Below are 13,551 nucleotides of genomic sequence, written 5' to 3'. Positions count from 1 at the left end.
CAGTGTCTAAATATTTGCTTGCAGATACGAAAGCTGGACACATAAAAACCACATTAGTTTTTACAGCACAATGCAACCTGCCAGGATTCCCGGAATTACAATTTGTTGGTGAGGGTTCCAGTCCAACCCAAGTCCCTCATTGCTGGTCTATGTATATTCATCTGTGTCTCTTCTGAGATTGTGCCAGTGTTAGTGTGGCCAACATATTCTTTGGTACTCTCCATTGGAATTTTTTTTTTCTTGCGGAACTTTAGGTTATAGGACATCCATGCTGCCTGGACTACAGAACGGTACGTCATTTATATTGTTGTAGAATAAGCTATTATAGGTGATAGCCAGACATCAAGACTTAACTAGAAGTCCATCTATAAACAAATAATAAAGTTACTTACCCACGTTATACAGATCATCTCATAATTAACTTTATTTTAGGTTTAAGTACTGTTTATAGAGATTCCATGTGATGCAGGCATCCATCCGAGCAGCTATAGAACTTGCTCAGCCTGTACAGAATAAATATAGACAGCAAACCCCTCTTTTCACGTGACACAATGAGTCTTCATAAACAAAAAGCAGCCGCATAATATAAAAGAGCTATCAATAACTCTTACAGGGTATATGTCAGACATTCAGGATTTTCTCACTAAACACAATGGCATTAGGATTTGCTTATGGGAACAGCATTTTGGTTCTCTGTAGATGAGAAGGGACAATGTCTGAGGACGATTGTTTGCAGTGGTTCCAGTTTCCAGGGTTACGAACACCTGATACTAGATTTTTAAACGATACATACACATTTGTAATTCTCAGAGAATGCCTTTTCATACCTAATCTGTTTTCTAGGGTTACTGGTTCTGGAGAGTAGAGATGTGCCCGTTTATGTGCAGTTTACTAATTGCCAATATAGTATATATAATTATTATTTGTATTTTTTTTTTTTTTTTCAATTTAAATACTGTTTAAAATATTAAAATTAACTATCCATTTACATAGTTAATACATACATACCAGCCTGGTATATTGTAGACCGCAAATCCCTCTTTCACTACAATGAGTATTCAGAAACAAAAAGCATAAGACATGTAAAGGTGCATACACACTGAGCGCTTTCCCCCCCGCCCAGCGATGTCAGCGGGGGTGAGCGGCTTTCCATAGCAGGACGCTATGGAAAGCCGCTCACCCCGCCATTTATCTACTGGTAATACCAGTAGATGAACGGCGGCCGCCAGCGATAAAGCGGGGGCGCGCATCAGCACTCATCGCTCATTGCTTGTGCATACACACTGGGCGGCTTTGAGCTGAAAGCAGCTCAAAACACCAAAAGTGACCTGCTTTCAGCTCAAAATCGCCCAGTGTGTATGGGCCTTAACTCTTGCCATTTGGTCTAATTTTTTATATATAATATTATTATTATTTTTAAAATATAGTTTCAATGTTTGATAAGTTAAGGCTGTAAAATTAAAATATCGAGCAACCACTTGTGGAGACTTGCATGCATTTGTTCAAGATTAAATGGAATTATCATTTATTTCTCTTACGTCCTAGAGGATGCTGGGGACTCCGTAAGGACCATGGGGTATAGACGGGCTCCGCAGGAGATAGGGCACCTAAAAAGAACTTTGACTATGGGTGTGCACTGGCTCCTCCCTCTATGCCCCTCCTACAGACCTCAGTTAGATCTTGTGCCCAGAGGAGAATGGGTGCACTGCAGAGAGCTCTCCAGAGTTTTCTGTTGAAGAATTTTGTTAGGTTTTTTCTTTTCAGGGAGTCCTGTTGGCAACAGGCTCCCTGCATCGTGGGACCGAGGAGAGAGAAGCAGGGCTGGCTTGTCAAGTTGGGCACTGCTTCTAAGGCTACTGGACACCATTAGCTCCAGAGGAAGTCGGAACACAGGTCTCACCTGGGGTTCGTCCCGGAGCCACGCCGCCGTCCTCCTCACAGATGCCGAAGATAGAAGCCGGATAGAGAAGGCAGAAGACATCTTAGGCAGCAGAAGACATCAGATCTTCATGAGGTAAGGCGCGCAGCGGTAAGCTGCGCGCCATTGCTCCCAGTCTCACACACACAGAGCAGCACTGAAGGGTGCAGGGCGCAGGGGGAGGGCGCCCTGGGCAGCAATAAACCTCACATTTGGGCAAATACAGATTGATTAGGTTGCGGAGGCAGTAAATCTATGATCACCCGCCATTTTTATTGAAAAATCACTGGGACCGAAGCCCGCCGTCGGGTGGGTGGGGCTTGATCCTCAGCACTAACCAGCGCCATTTTCTCCACAGAAGCTGCATGAGGAAAACGCTGGCTCCCTGGTCTCTCCCCTGCTGAACTTCACAGGCTGGAAAAAAGAGGAGGGGGGCACATTAGCGACGCAGTGAGTGGGAATTGGTATATTATATGATAAAGCTAAATATTTATCTTATATAATACCCTTTATGAGGTCTAAGAACACTGTACGCTATCTACGTATGAAGTACCGTAAGGGTACGCACGTTGCGTAACAATCGCTTAGCCGTAGTCGAGACGCTCAAGCGTCACGTTCGCTCACGGCCAAGAGATCACTGGCAGGCACGCTATTGGCTGCTGACTAACGTAATGATTCGCTATAGCGTAGCGAACGCTCGGGACCACGAGGAGATCACCAGCGGCGCTGACGCTCACAATGTTAAACCTTTATATCTAAACCATAAACAATGAAATATGCTGTAAAACCTTAGTGTAGAGATAGGGTGTAGATGCAACCTAGAGTAACCTTATTAACTTAAAAGCTGTTTGAGCGTCACCGACGCTCTGAGAATACTAGACACTATAAGAAATACACAGATACCTGGGCTTAGGGTCCAACGCCTAATATGTATATATTTTGAATGATATACTTGCAAAAGAATTAATACAAATACAAATCATACACTACAATATAACATAGACTACCTAACCAGATAACTACACAGGAAATATAATACAATTACTATTTAAGGGAAAATAAGAGAAAAAGAGGAGGAGAGAGAGAGAGAGAGAGAAATTGGCCCACAATAACAAGAAGATCAATATAGTTGCGGAGAAACACTTACGCACAAGGGGAAACGATCGCATGCGCCTCGATATCCAGCTCCCGATTATCAGCAATGAGAACCGTTGAAGAGAGTGAACTGGATATGGTCGGCCTGCCTATTTATGCCCCACACACAATGCAATTCAATGGTCCCTACAATCTTATTGTTCATTGGACACAGGAATGCGGCTTCGCATTATAACAAAAGGTCATAGGTTGATTCATACAGGTGGGCTGTGACTGCTTCCAACTGTTCAGGTGGGTGGGACACTGAGTTTCCCGCCACATGACTAAATAAGAACAAATAATAGTAAATGGACATAAACTTCTTATGTCCATAACTATTCGCACGAGCGATTAATCCGCTCCAAACCAACACCGGAATATTGCTATTTAAATACTCTTCCGATGGGTACCAAACACCACTGTATGACCCCTGTTAGACCCTTCGTACAATACAAAGAGGGATCCCTCTGTTCAGGAACATGCTATGTTAACTAAACTTTCAGAATCTATCAAAGGGACCATGATCTACAAAATACATTATATAGTGAAAATATGTAACGATTGAGTCGCACGCTACGATCACATAAACTCTACCGTAAATACGCATACCGTGCGCCTGCGGGTGCCCGCGACTGTGAGTATGCGCACGTACGGGAGAGCGCACGCATGCGCAGCACGGACCTGTGTGAGGTGCAAATATGGTAGTGTGCGTAGAGATATTTTTCTGACTTTGACAGTCCACCCTTTGGCAGTCAATAATAACTGCCACCTTCTAAAACATTTCAAAAAGAGAAAAATATATGTCAGGGGTTAATACATTTACATGGTTGGGTAGGGGAGGAGAGGATAAGGTAGGAAAAGGGTATGACCTAGTGAGATAGCAGAAGCATGTGTGTATGAATCCGTGCTTGGGGGTCATGTATCATCGTGCCGTACGTGTTTTAAATCAAGCTTCGAGGTATTGCGAAGTATACATTTGAATTCCTTCTTATCCCGTGGTACGGGTCTGTGGATGGGCTGTCAAACTTTACCGAGCTCTTTTCGGCTTTGGTTGTAACAAAATGGGGGAGCACATTTTAGTTGATGATACATGAATGGGGGAGATATGTGATTGCTGATATCTGTGCCTGTTTTCCCTATCGACTATGCGTGTCATTACCTGAGGGTTGTAGAAATGAAGAAAAGACATAATTACGGTAAATGCGGTGGTATTCTATGTCAGGTAAATGTACATTCGTCGATTGAGGTCTTGTTTGGTGTCTGTTGAATGCAGTCTTCTTTGTGCTTTTGCCCATAAGGTGCGAGCAAAAGCTGTCAATGTCCATAGATTTACAAAAGTGTTGGGCTAGCGTAATTTTAAAATTTCTAGGGAAACTGGGGATCCATGGCATAGTTCATCAAAAATCTGTGTATCAGGTTGTCAAAACTTCTTCTTTAATCTCTCTGTTGTCTGTATATCGGCTCATCAAATTCCTCGTCCAAGTGGGTCTTTTTACCTTGGAGGAAACGGAAAAACAGGTGAAAGAAACGGACCGTAGAAATCGCATTTTCATCACATCATTGTTTCTACATTTGGGTCATAAATCAAGTCCATTGGAATTACAGTTTCCTCGCTCCTTAAACTCATTACCCTAGTACGACGATTGCACCTCATTAAAGCCTGACCGCATCTAAATATCAAACCAATCGTTATGATAACACCTAAGATACATAGGAGAAACTTCCCAACATCCATTATGACTCCTTGAGCCCAGTCTCCTAAACCAGAGAACCAATTTCGCGGGTTCAACCATGACACCCAACCAGTCAGCTCATTACCTACAGTAGCAAGAGTGAGATTGTGTCTCCTGCGAAATTCCCACTTCAGTTGGAGAATATCGTCCATCTTTTGGTCTATGACCTCGACCGGGTCCTCGGTGCTATTCGTAATATATGTGCAACATTTCACGCCGTATTGTGTTGCCAGTGTGACACAATATCCGCCTGTCACTGCTGTGAGGTAATTAAGAACCATTCTATGCTGTACCAGTTCTGTTTTATAAGCCTGAAGTTCTCTTCCAGTATACCTAAACGTGTCATCATACATTTCAGTGATATTATCTAACAAATTGGCGAGCGCAGATATGTATTTATAATTCAACACTCCTCTAGCGGTGCGAGTGATGTCTAACGCGATTAGAAACTGGATCATGTCAGAGGCCGGATGCTCTGTTCTTTCTATCAGGTGTCGTTTAACTACGTGCTCGTAATGGGTGTGAGTATAAGGAGTTTGGGCAACACGGTGTATGTCTTTCATTTTGTCATGTGATACAGTCATTACTTCAGGCAGTACCTTTCCAATATAACACAATCCTTCAGAGTTTGGGGCAAGCCACTTATACGCCTTTCTCCCGCATATGAAATATGCATCATCGGGGAGAACATATGGGACGGAGTAGGACATAACCATATTACACACCTTCCATGTGAAATCTCCTAACCCTAATTCTTCCATCTGCTTAGTACACGTATCAGGTTGTACGATATGTGCACAGTATCCTGGTGATACCTCTCCAACTCTCGTAATCCTATTTCCTAAGGTATACCTATACCGGAAAGATTTTCCTCTACTGGCTATGTGGCGTATAAGCTCTGTATCTGTAGGCATTCTATCTGCTCTATGTGAAAAGGTCATGGTTTGATTACTCCATGACACTTCCCAATTTCCCGGCTTTCGGGGATTGGAGATGTTAAAACATAATAGGGACCTATCCACATGGTATTGGTGGAGCTTCAAACTAGGAGGGCTGGAGATATTAAACCTCCTGTCCACCGGTCTCCCACCACTTAACTCAAGTACCTCCCCTAACGTTAAAGGAAATGGTACTAGCCCTGATTTGCTATGACCTTGAGGTACTTGAGAGCATACCCAACAATCTGTTTTATTTAACACACTACCCACTAAGGAGTGATAGTCACTCAATGGATGCCGGTCCATATGGATATTAAAACTGGATTGGCATTTCTTTATGCACCCATCCTCAATGACATTGTTACAGAGCCGACAGATACAGTTTTCTTCAGCTAACAATCCTTCACAATTCCTTCTATGGTCAATGCTATCGGATCGTTTTCTGATACTCGCCTTTGCTTGTTGATTATGTTGTTCTTGGAAAACTACGCCTCCATCTCTGTCATCAGAACCCATTCCAGAACCTCTCTCGACCTCCATGGTACTCTCGCCGGAACAGACTGCTCTGGTCAACATCATGGTCAACAGGAAAATCCGGATCACAGTCTCTTGGGGCAAGTCCATCTTGTAGGAGGAAACGGAGAAGAATGAGAAGGGGGAAAAAAAAATAATTTGAGGGAGAGGGGATGGGGAGTTGGAGAAAAACAATAAAAGGGAACAGGGGATCGACAACTGCTTTTGGTCTTGTGATTTTCAATGCTCAGGTGCCGCCTCAATCTTCCTGGAACAGACACTCCAGTGATACAACCTCTACCGTCTGTTCCTTATCACGGGACCTCTCTGGATCAGCAACCTTTTTACAGTGGGACGAATGAACCCAAGTTTCTCTCTCAGCAACCTTCAATGCTGTAGTGCTAGTCAATAAGACCTGGTATGGTCCTTCCCATCTGTCAATAAGGCAACCTGAGCGTAGAAAATTCCGTATCATTACATAATCCCCAGGTTCAATGTCATGACAATTACTATCTGGTAAATCAAGAATCACTAACTTCAGATTATCATTTTGATTCCTTAACTGTTTACTCATGTTAATCAAGTATTTTACAGTCACTTCATTGTTACACTTCAAATCATCCTGAGGGTTAATCATAACATGCGGTTGTCGACCAAACAAGATTTCAAAGGGAGACAGATTAAGAGGGGACCTGGGAGTGGTTCTGATGCTGTACAGTACAATGGGTAAAGCTTCTGGCCATGTCAATCCTGTCTCTGCCATCACTTTACTCAGTTTATTTTTAATAGTGCTGTTCACTCTTTCCACTTTCGCACTCGCCTGTGGACGGTATGGAGTGTGCAGCTTGCTATCAATTCCCATCAATTTACACATTCCTTGAAAGACATCACCTGTAAAATGGGTACCCCTATCACTTTCGATAATTCTAGGGATACCATATCTACATACAAATTCCTGCACAATTTTCTTAGCAGTAAACATAGCGGTATTTGTGGCCGCCGGAAATGCTTCGACCCAATTTGAAAAAACATCTATACAAACAAGTACATATTTCAAATTTCGACAAGGGGGTAATTGAATAAAGTCAATCTGTATTACCTGGAAAGGGCCGCCGGCAGGTGGGATATGAGATGGTTCTGTAGGTATTGCCTTTCCGATGTTCTTTCTCAGACAGGTAAGGCATGACATTGCCCTTTTACTCGCATGAGAAGAAAATCCTGGGGCACACCAATATGCTCTTACCAACTTGCACATCCCTTCCTTGCCCAGATGAGTCAGCCCGTGAGCTGCCTCAGCTAAGCATGGAAGGTATGCTTTGGGGGCCACTGGTTTACCGTGTCCATCCGTCCAGAGTCCTGAGGACTCCTGACCATATCCCTTTGCCTTCCAGACTGCCTTTTCCTGTGTGGAACACAAATTTTGCATCTCACACAACTTCTGTGTGTTGATGGTATTAAATACCATCAGTTGTGTGGTGTCTGTCTGTCTGGGGGTAGCAGCTGCTAATTTAGCAGCTCCGTCTGCTCGGCTGTTACCAAGTGATACTGGGTCTTGGCTATATGTGTGTGCTTTACATTTGATAACAGCCACTCTGTCGGGTTCCTGTATCGCTGTTAGAAGCCTTTTTATGTGAGCTGCATGCGCTACCGGTGTACCAGCTGCCGTCATGAAATTTCTGAGGCGCCATAGGGCTCCGAAATCATGGACTACCCCGAATGCGTATCTAGAATCGGTGTAGATATCGGCTGATTTGCCCTTAGCCAATTCACATGCTCTGGTTAGGGCGACCAGTTCAGCAACCTGGGCTGAGTGAGGTGGGCCTAGCGGTTCCGCTTCTATGGTGCCTTGGTCATCTACGACTGCGTATCCAGTACACAAGTCTCCCGAGTCTGACTGTCTATGACAACTACCGTCCGTGTAGAACGTAAGTTCTACATCTTCCAGTGGGTTGTCACTCATGTCAGGCCTTGCGGTAAAATTTTGGGTCAAATATTCCATACAATCATGAGTGTCTTCCTTTGTATTAAATCCTCCTTCCCCACCACTCTCATCCTCCACCCTTTGTGCCTGTCCAGGCACACCTGGGAGATATGTTGCAGGATTTAATGCACTGCATCTCCTTATGGTGATGTTTACGGGGGCCATTAGTGCCAATTCCCATCTTGTAAACCGCGCTGATGAGACGTGTCTGGTTTGGGCAGAATTCAACAAGGCTGACACTGCATGTGGTGTATGAATTGTGAGGTTGTGACCTAGCACGACGTCTTCGCTTTTTGTTACTAGCAATGCTATCGCAGCAACGCTTCGCAAGCATGTGGGGAGGGATCGCGCTACCGTATCTAGCTGAGCGCTGTAATATGCTACCGGCCTGCTGGCATCACCGTGCTTTTGGGTTAGTACGCCTGCCGCGCAACCAGCACTTTCTGTTCCGTATAGTTCAAAGGGTTTCCCATAGTCAGGCATACCTAATGCTGGTGCCTGCGTTAGGCACTGTTTAAGTCTCTCAAATGCTGTCTCAGACTCGTCTGTATGCGAAATCCGATCAGGTTTGTTTGAGGAGACCATCTCCTGCAAGGGTAACGCTAGAATGGAAAACCCTGGGATCCAGTTACGGCAATACCCACACATTCCTAAAAATGTTCTGATCTGTTGCTGGGTTTGTGGCAGAGTCATGTCTCTAATTGCTTGGATTGTATCAGCGGTCAGGTGTCTCAGTCCTTGTGTTAAACAGTGTCCCAAATATTTTACCTTAGTTTGGCATAATTGCAACTTGTCTTTGGAAACCTTGTGTCCTGTGTCTGAAAGATGAAACAGGAGCTGTTTCGTATCCTTCAGGGATGCTTCCAATGAATCAGAACACAGTAGTAGATCATCCACGTACTGTATTAATACTGATCCACTCACTGGTTGGAAGGACTGTAAACAATCATGCAAAGCCTGAGAAAATATACTTGGGCTATCTATGAATCCTTGTGGTAATTGAGTCCATGTGTATTGGACTCCTCTGTATGTAAATGCAAACAAATATTGACTGTCAGGGTGCAGAGGTACCGAAAAGAAAGCGGAGCAGAGGTCAATAACAGTGAAAAATTTCGCAGTGGGAGGGATTTGCATTAGAATGACAGCTGGATTTGGCACTACGGGGAACTGACTCTCAACTATTTTGTTAATCCCCCTTAGATCCTGCACTAGCCGGTAACCCCTCCCCCCACTCTTTTTAACAGGGAAGATGGGACTATTGGCTGTGCTGGACGTTCTTACCAGAATGCCCTGTTGTAGCAAGCGCTCTATTACGGGATACACTCCTAACTCCACCTCTGGCTTCAGAGGGTACTGTGGGATTTTTGGAGCTATCCTACCATCTTTTACTTGTACAACTACCGGAGCTACGTTTGCCATTAATCCAGTGTCCTGTCCATCTTTAGTCCAAAGTGACTCTGGTATCTGAGATGTCATTTCTTCTACTTGGGAGGGAGTCCTATTTGTCATAATGGTATGTGACATTAATTTTGACGGGGAGTCTAACATGTCTCGCACTTCCTGAGCGTGATTCTCAGGTATGTCCAAGAATACACCTTCAGGAGTACAATAAATGACGCACCCCATTTTACACAGTAAGTCTCTTCCCAGGAGATTAGTCGGTGCCGATGCAGCCAGCAAAAAGGAATGCTTGGTATGTAAAGGCCCTACTGTAATCTCGGCTGGTTTGCTAACAGGGTAGTGCTGGACTACTCCCGTTACCCCTATGGCTGGAATTGTCTTACCAGTGGTTCTCATGCCCACTGTCGAATTTATCACTGACTTGGCCGCCCCTGTGTCTACAAGAAAGTTTAATGATTTACCAGCTACATTGATTGCAATTTCTGGTTCACTTTCAAGGCTTGCAATCAATTTTACTGGCTGCAGATTACAGGTATGGCCACACCCCTATTGGGTATGGTGACTTCCCTGAATCCCGCTGGCAGCAACTACTTGTGATGGAGTTAATTGGGAGCTACCAGAGGCTTGCCAGTCTCTGTTCGGGGGGTATCTTTTTGTTTCCCCTGTATGTGGCTCATAACTCCGTTTCTGCGGACCTTGCTCCCAATGTCGTGTGTCGTGTCGTTGTCTAGGGGGTTGGTATAAGTTTCGTGAATTCTTCATTCTACAATCTCGTGCCATGTGTCCCTGTTTATGACAAGAATAACAAGTAACCACATTTGACTTACCCACAGGGTTTGGTGGTATAAACAAAGGCTGCCTTGTGGTCAGGGCCTGTATACTTACTGCCATTAACTTATCACCTTGTTGTTCCCTGTGTCTGGTGATGTTCCTATCGTGATCAATAGCAGCCTCTCTCAAAGTAGCCACAGACAGACCTCGCCAACATGGTTGTGTGGTCTGTACCCTAGTCTTCAATGACTCTTTTAAACCATCCATCAGTACCGATACTGCTACTTCTCGATGGTTTATGTTTGTTTTAATGTCCTCTATGCCTGTGTATTTTGCCATTTCTGATAATGCTCTGTGAAAATACTCTGCAGCTGTTTCTGACTCCTTCTGTTTAATGGAGAATATTTTGTTCCATTTAACTACGGCTGGGAAATACTCTTTTAACTGTAAGCTTATTCTTTTTACATTGTCTTTGTTGTACACATCTGTAAGAGGGACATCCTGATCTAATCCACAGTCAGCTAAAAATTGAGCTGCGTCGACATTGGAGGGTAAACATGCTCTCAGCAATATCTGCCAGTCTTTATTGTTGGGCTCTACAGTGTTACCTAGGTCTCTGATGTATTTTTGGCTGGCAACTAAGTCTTTTCTAGGGTCAGGGAATTCAGACACTATGGTCCTTAATTCCATTCGGGAAAATGGGCTGTACATGGCAATGTTCCTAACAGGAGTGACTCCTGAAGTGTCTGTTTTCCCATTTGGAACTACTATTACCTTAACAGGATTAACTCTAACAACCTCATCCTGTGTAGATTCTACAGGCTGTGGTGAAATAGTTTCAGCATAGTGTATGGTGCCGTACTTACCCGTTGATACGACCTCACCTATCCCTCCGCTAGGGGCTTTCGTTACTAATCTCGGGGGTTGAGCTGTGCCTACAGTGGTCTCTGCTATGGTGGCTGCTAGAGAGAGCGCTGAAATTGTTGCCGATTCGTCCTCTTGATCACACTCCTGAGGAAAGTTCAAAACAGGGTACAACTTGCACGGGTTAATACTTGCATTGGTTAATTGGTTAACATTATCTTTAACATTTACACAGTTGCTAAGTGTTTGTTTGTTACACCTTAATGCGTCATTCTCCGCAACCAATTTTTCTCCCGATATATATGGTGGCGGTGGGGCCGTGGCTATCAGTTTTCTGATAGAGCCAGATCCCGCCGCCTGAGCCAATCCTCTCTGTATGTCACCCTCCTGTTGCCACAACTGTAAATAATCATAATGTTTGATTCGTCTTTTGGCTGATTTAATGAGACATATCCTTCTTCTTAAATTCGTTAACACTTCTGTGCTGAAGCTACCTACTCTTGGGAATTTCTCCCCGTCATGTACCGTCATTCTCTCCCATTCATCACATAAAGCTTCTGTGTGACTTCCGTATTTCTCACACATTACGTATCTTGCCGACCCGACTGGTCGGTTCACTGAATCAACCCGAACCGAGGTTGATCGCCCCCTACCTGAACAAGTGGCCCCCATAGTTCGAAGGTGTTGCTTTATTCAACCAACCCTTACGCAAACCAAAATGTTCAAAATAGGCTGACGGTGGCGGTTTACCGAGTACCCCACTCACTCGCCCACGCCGACCAATACGACCTGATCACACCGATATGGTGCTGGCGTACTCGACCTAGGGCCCCTGCGACCTGAACCTCTATTTACTGGAACCTGTGAGGGTGATCCGAAGAACACTTACTCTTTCCAGTAACTATTGGTTGTTGGATAGTTCCTGAGTGAGCAGCGAACCTCCCTTAAAATAAAAAAAAATTACACAAATCACGTTAGAATGTACAAATAGCGTTTATGACCTTCGTACACAAATAGTACCGGTCAGGTTTACTAATGCACACAATTACGTGCGGTACAATCGTTCAGCACATAAGCAACTAATCTTATGTACGGAGCGACCAGTGGAATCGAAAATTGCGGCTGCGAATTCCTTCAGCCAGAGCTTGTATGGCCTATATGGGTGTTGCACCAACCCTTTCTTGGTGTTGTGCCTGTGGACTGTATAGCGGACTTCCTTGTCTGCTGTACCTGAACCTGCTGGTCTGCTATGACCTCCTGGTCTGTTACAGTATGACCTCCTGGTCTGCTACACTCTAATGCTCAAATTGTATGTTTTAACCAGGGATGCCTCCCTAGCCACCATGTACATCACTTACACGCATGTACCTCACGAGAACTCGACTTTTCTTGTGGTTCAACCTCAAAAATTGTAAAAACAAACACTCACTCACCACATATACACTTTTGTTTCTATTTCTATTTCTGCGCAGAAATTTCTCTTTAGACCAGATGTGTTACAAATTAGGAGAAGGATCTATTAATTTAAATTTCGAATTTTTTTAAAATAGATTTGCGCGATTTATCGCCTTGCGTTATTTACCGCGTTGTGCTATTTATCGCGTTGAGAAAAAAAAAAAATTAACGCTTGTGATTTGAGTTACGTGGGCGTACCCGTACGCTCCGTTGCGTAATATACGCTGCGTGCGTCGGCCCTTGGATTGCGTACACAAATCTCAGTCCTTTGTTAGAGACACGTGTACGCAAAGCAAAGATCCACCGTAACACAATTTATACGTTTATCAATGTAGATGATCCTTTATCATCTACCGCGCACCACACTGACTTCGCCTTGTCTCTCAGGCACAGCTGTGTGTTTGTCTATACTTTAACTATATTACCTTTACTCTTAAACTATGAAATAGCGGCAAATCTCTCTTAGCACGTTTATCAACTATAAAACTGGCAAACAGAAGAGTGATATACGAAAATACACAAATGAAAAAGAAATGCAGATATATATGTGCGTGCGTGTGTACGCAAGACAGAAAGATAAACAGTTTTAAATGAGACTATCGTTTTGTTCTTACCTCCGGTCCCGGATTCCTTCAGCACCCTTTACTAAGAGAAGCAGACGCTTATCCAAACAGCACTACGAGGAATATGATCTCCCGCCCTTTGCTGCTGGATAATGTCTGCTGAAATTACCTAGTGTAGATATGTGAAGGACAGGACGAGCCCGCAATTGATAAAGCTAAATATTTATCTTATATAATACCCTTTATGAGGTCTAAGAACACTGTACGCTATCTACGTATG

The 13,551-nt window shown here is 44.0% G+C and overlaps 1 long non-coding RNA gene across 1 annotated transcript in view; it reads right to left on the bottom strand.

Annotated features, from left to right (window-relative positions):
- LOC135058141 (uncharacterized) overlaps positions 1-13,551 on the bottom strand; it is a 44,560-nt gene continuing 31,009 nt past the window's right edge. Inside the window, exon 3 of the long non-coding RNA XR_010244633.1 lies at positions 1-365. This is a non-coding gene — a long non-coding RNA (uncharacterized LOC135058141). The remainder of the gene's footprint in view (positions 366-13,551) is intronic.

Source organism: Pseudophryne corroboree, chromosome 3, assembly GCF_028390025.1.
Source record: "Pseudophryne corroboree isolate aPseCor3 chromosome 3, aPseCor3.hap2, whole genome shotgun sequence".
Lineage (NCBI taxonomy): Eukaryota > Metazoa > Chordata > Amphibia > Anura > Myobatrachidae > Pseudophryne > Pseudophryne corroboree.
This window is presented reverse-complemented; position numbering and strand designations above follow the sequence as displayed.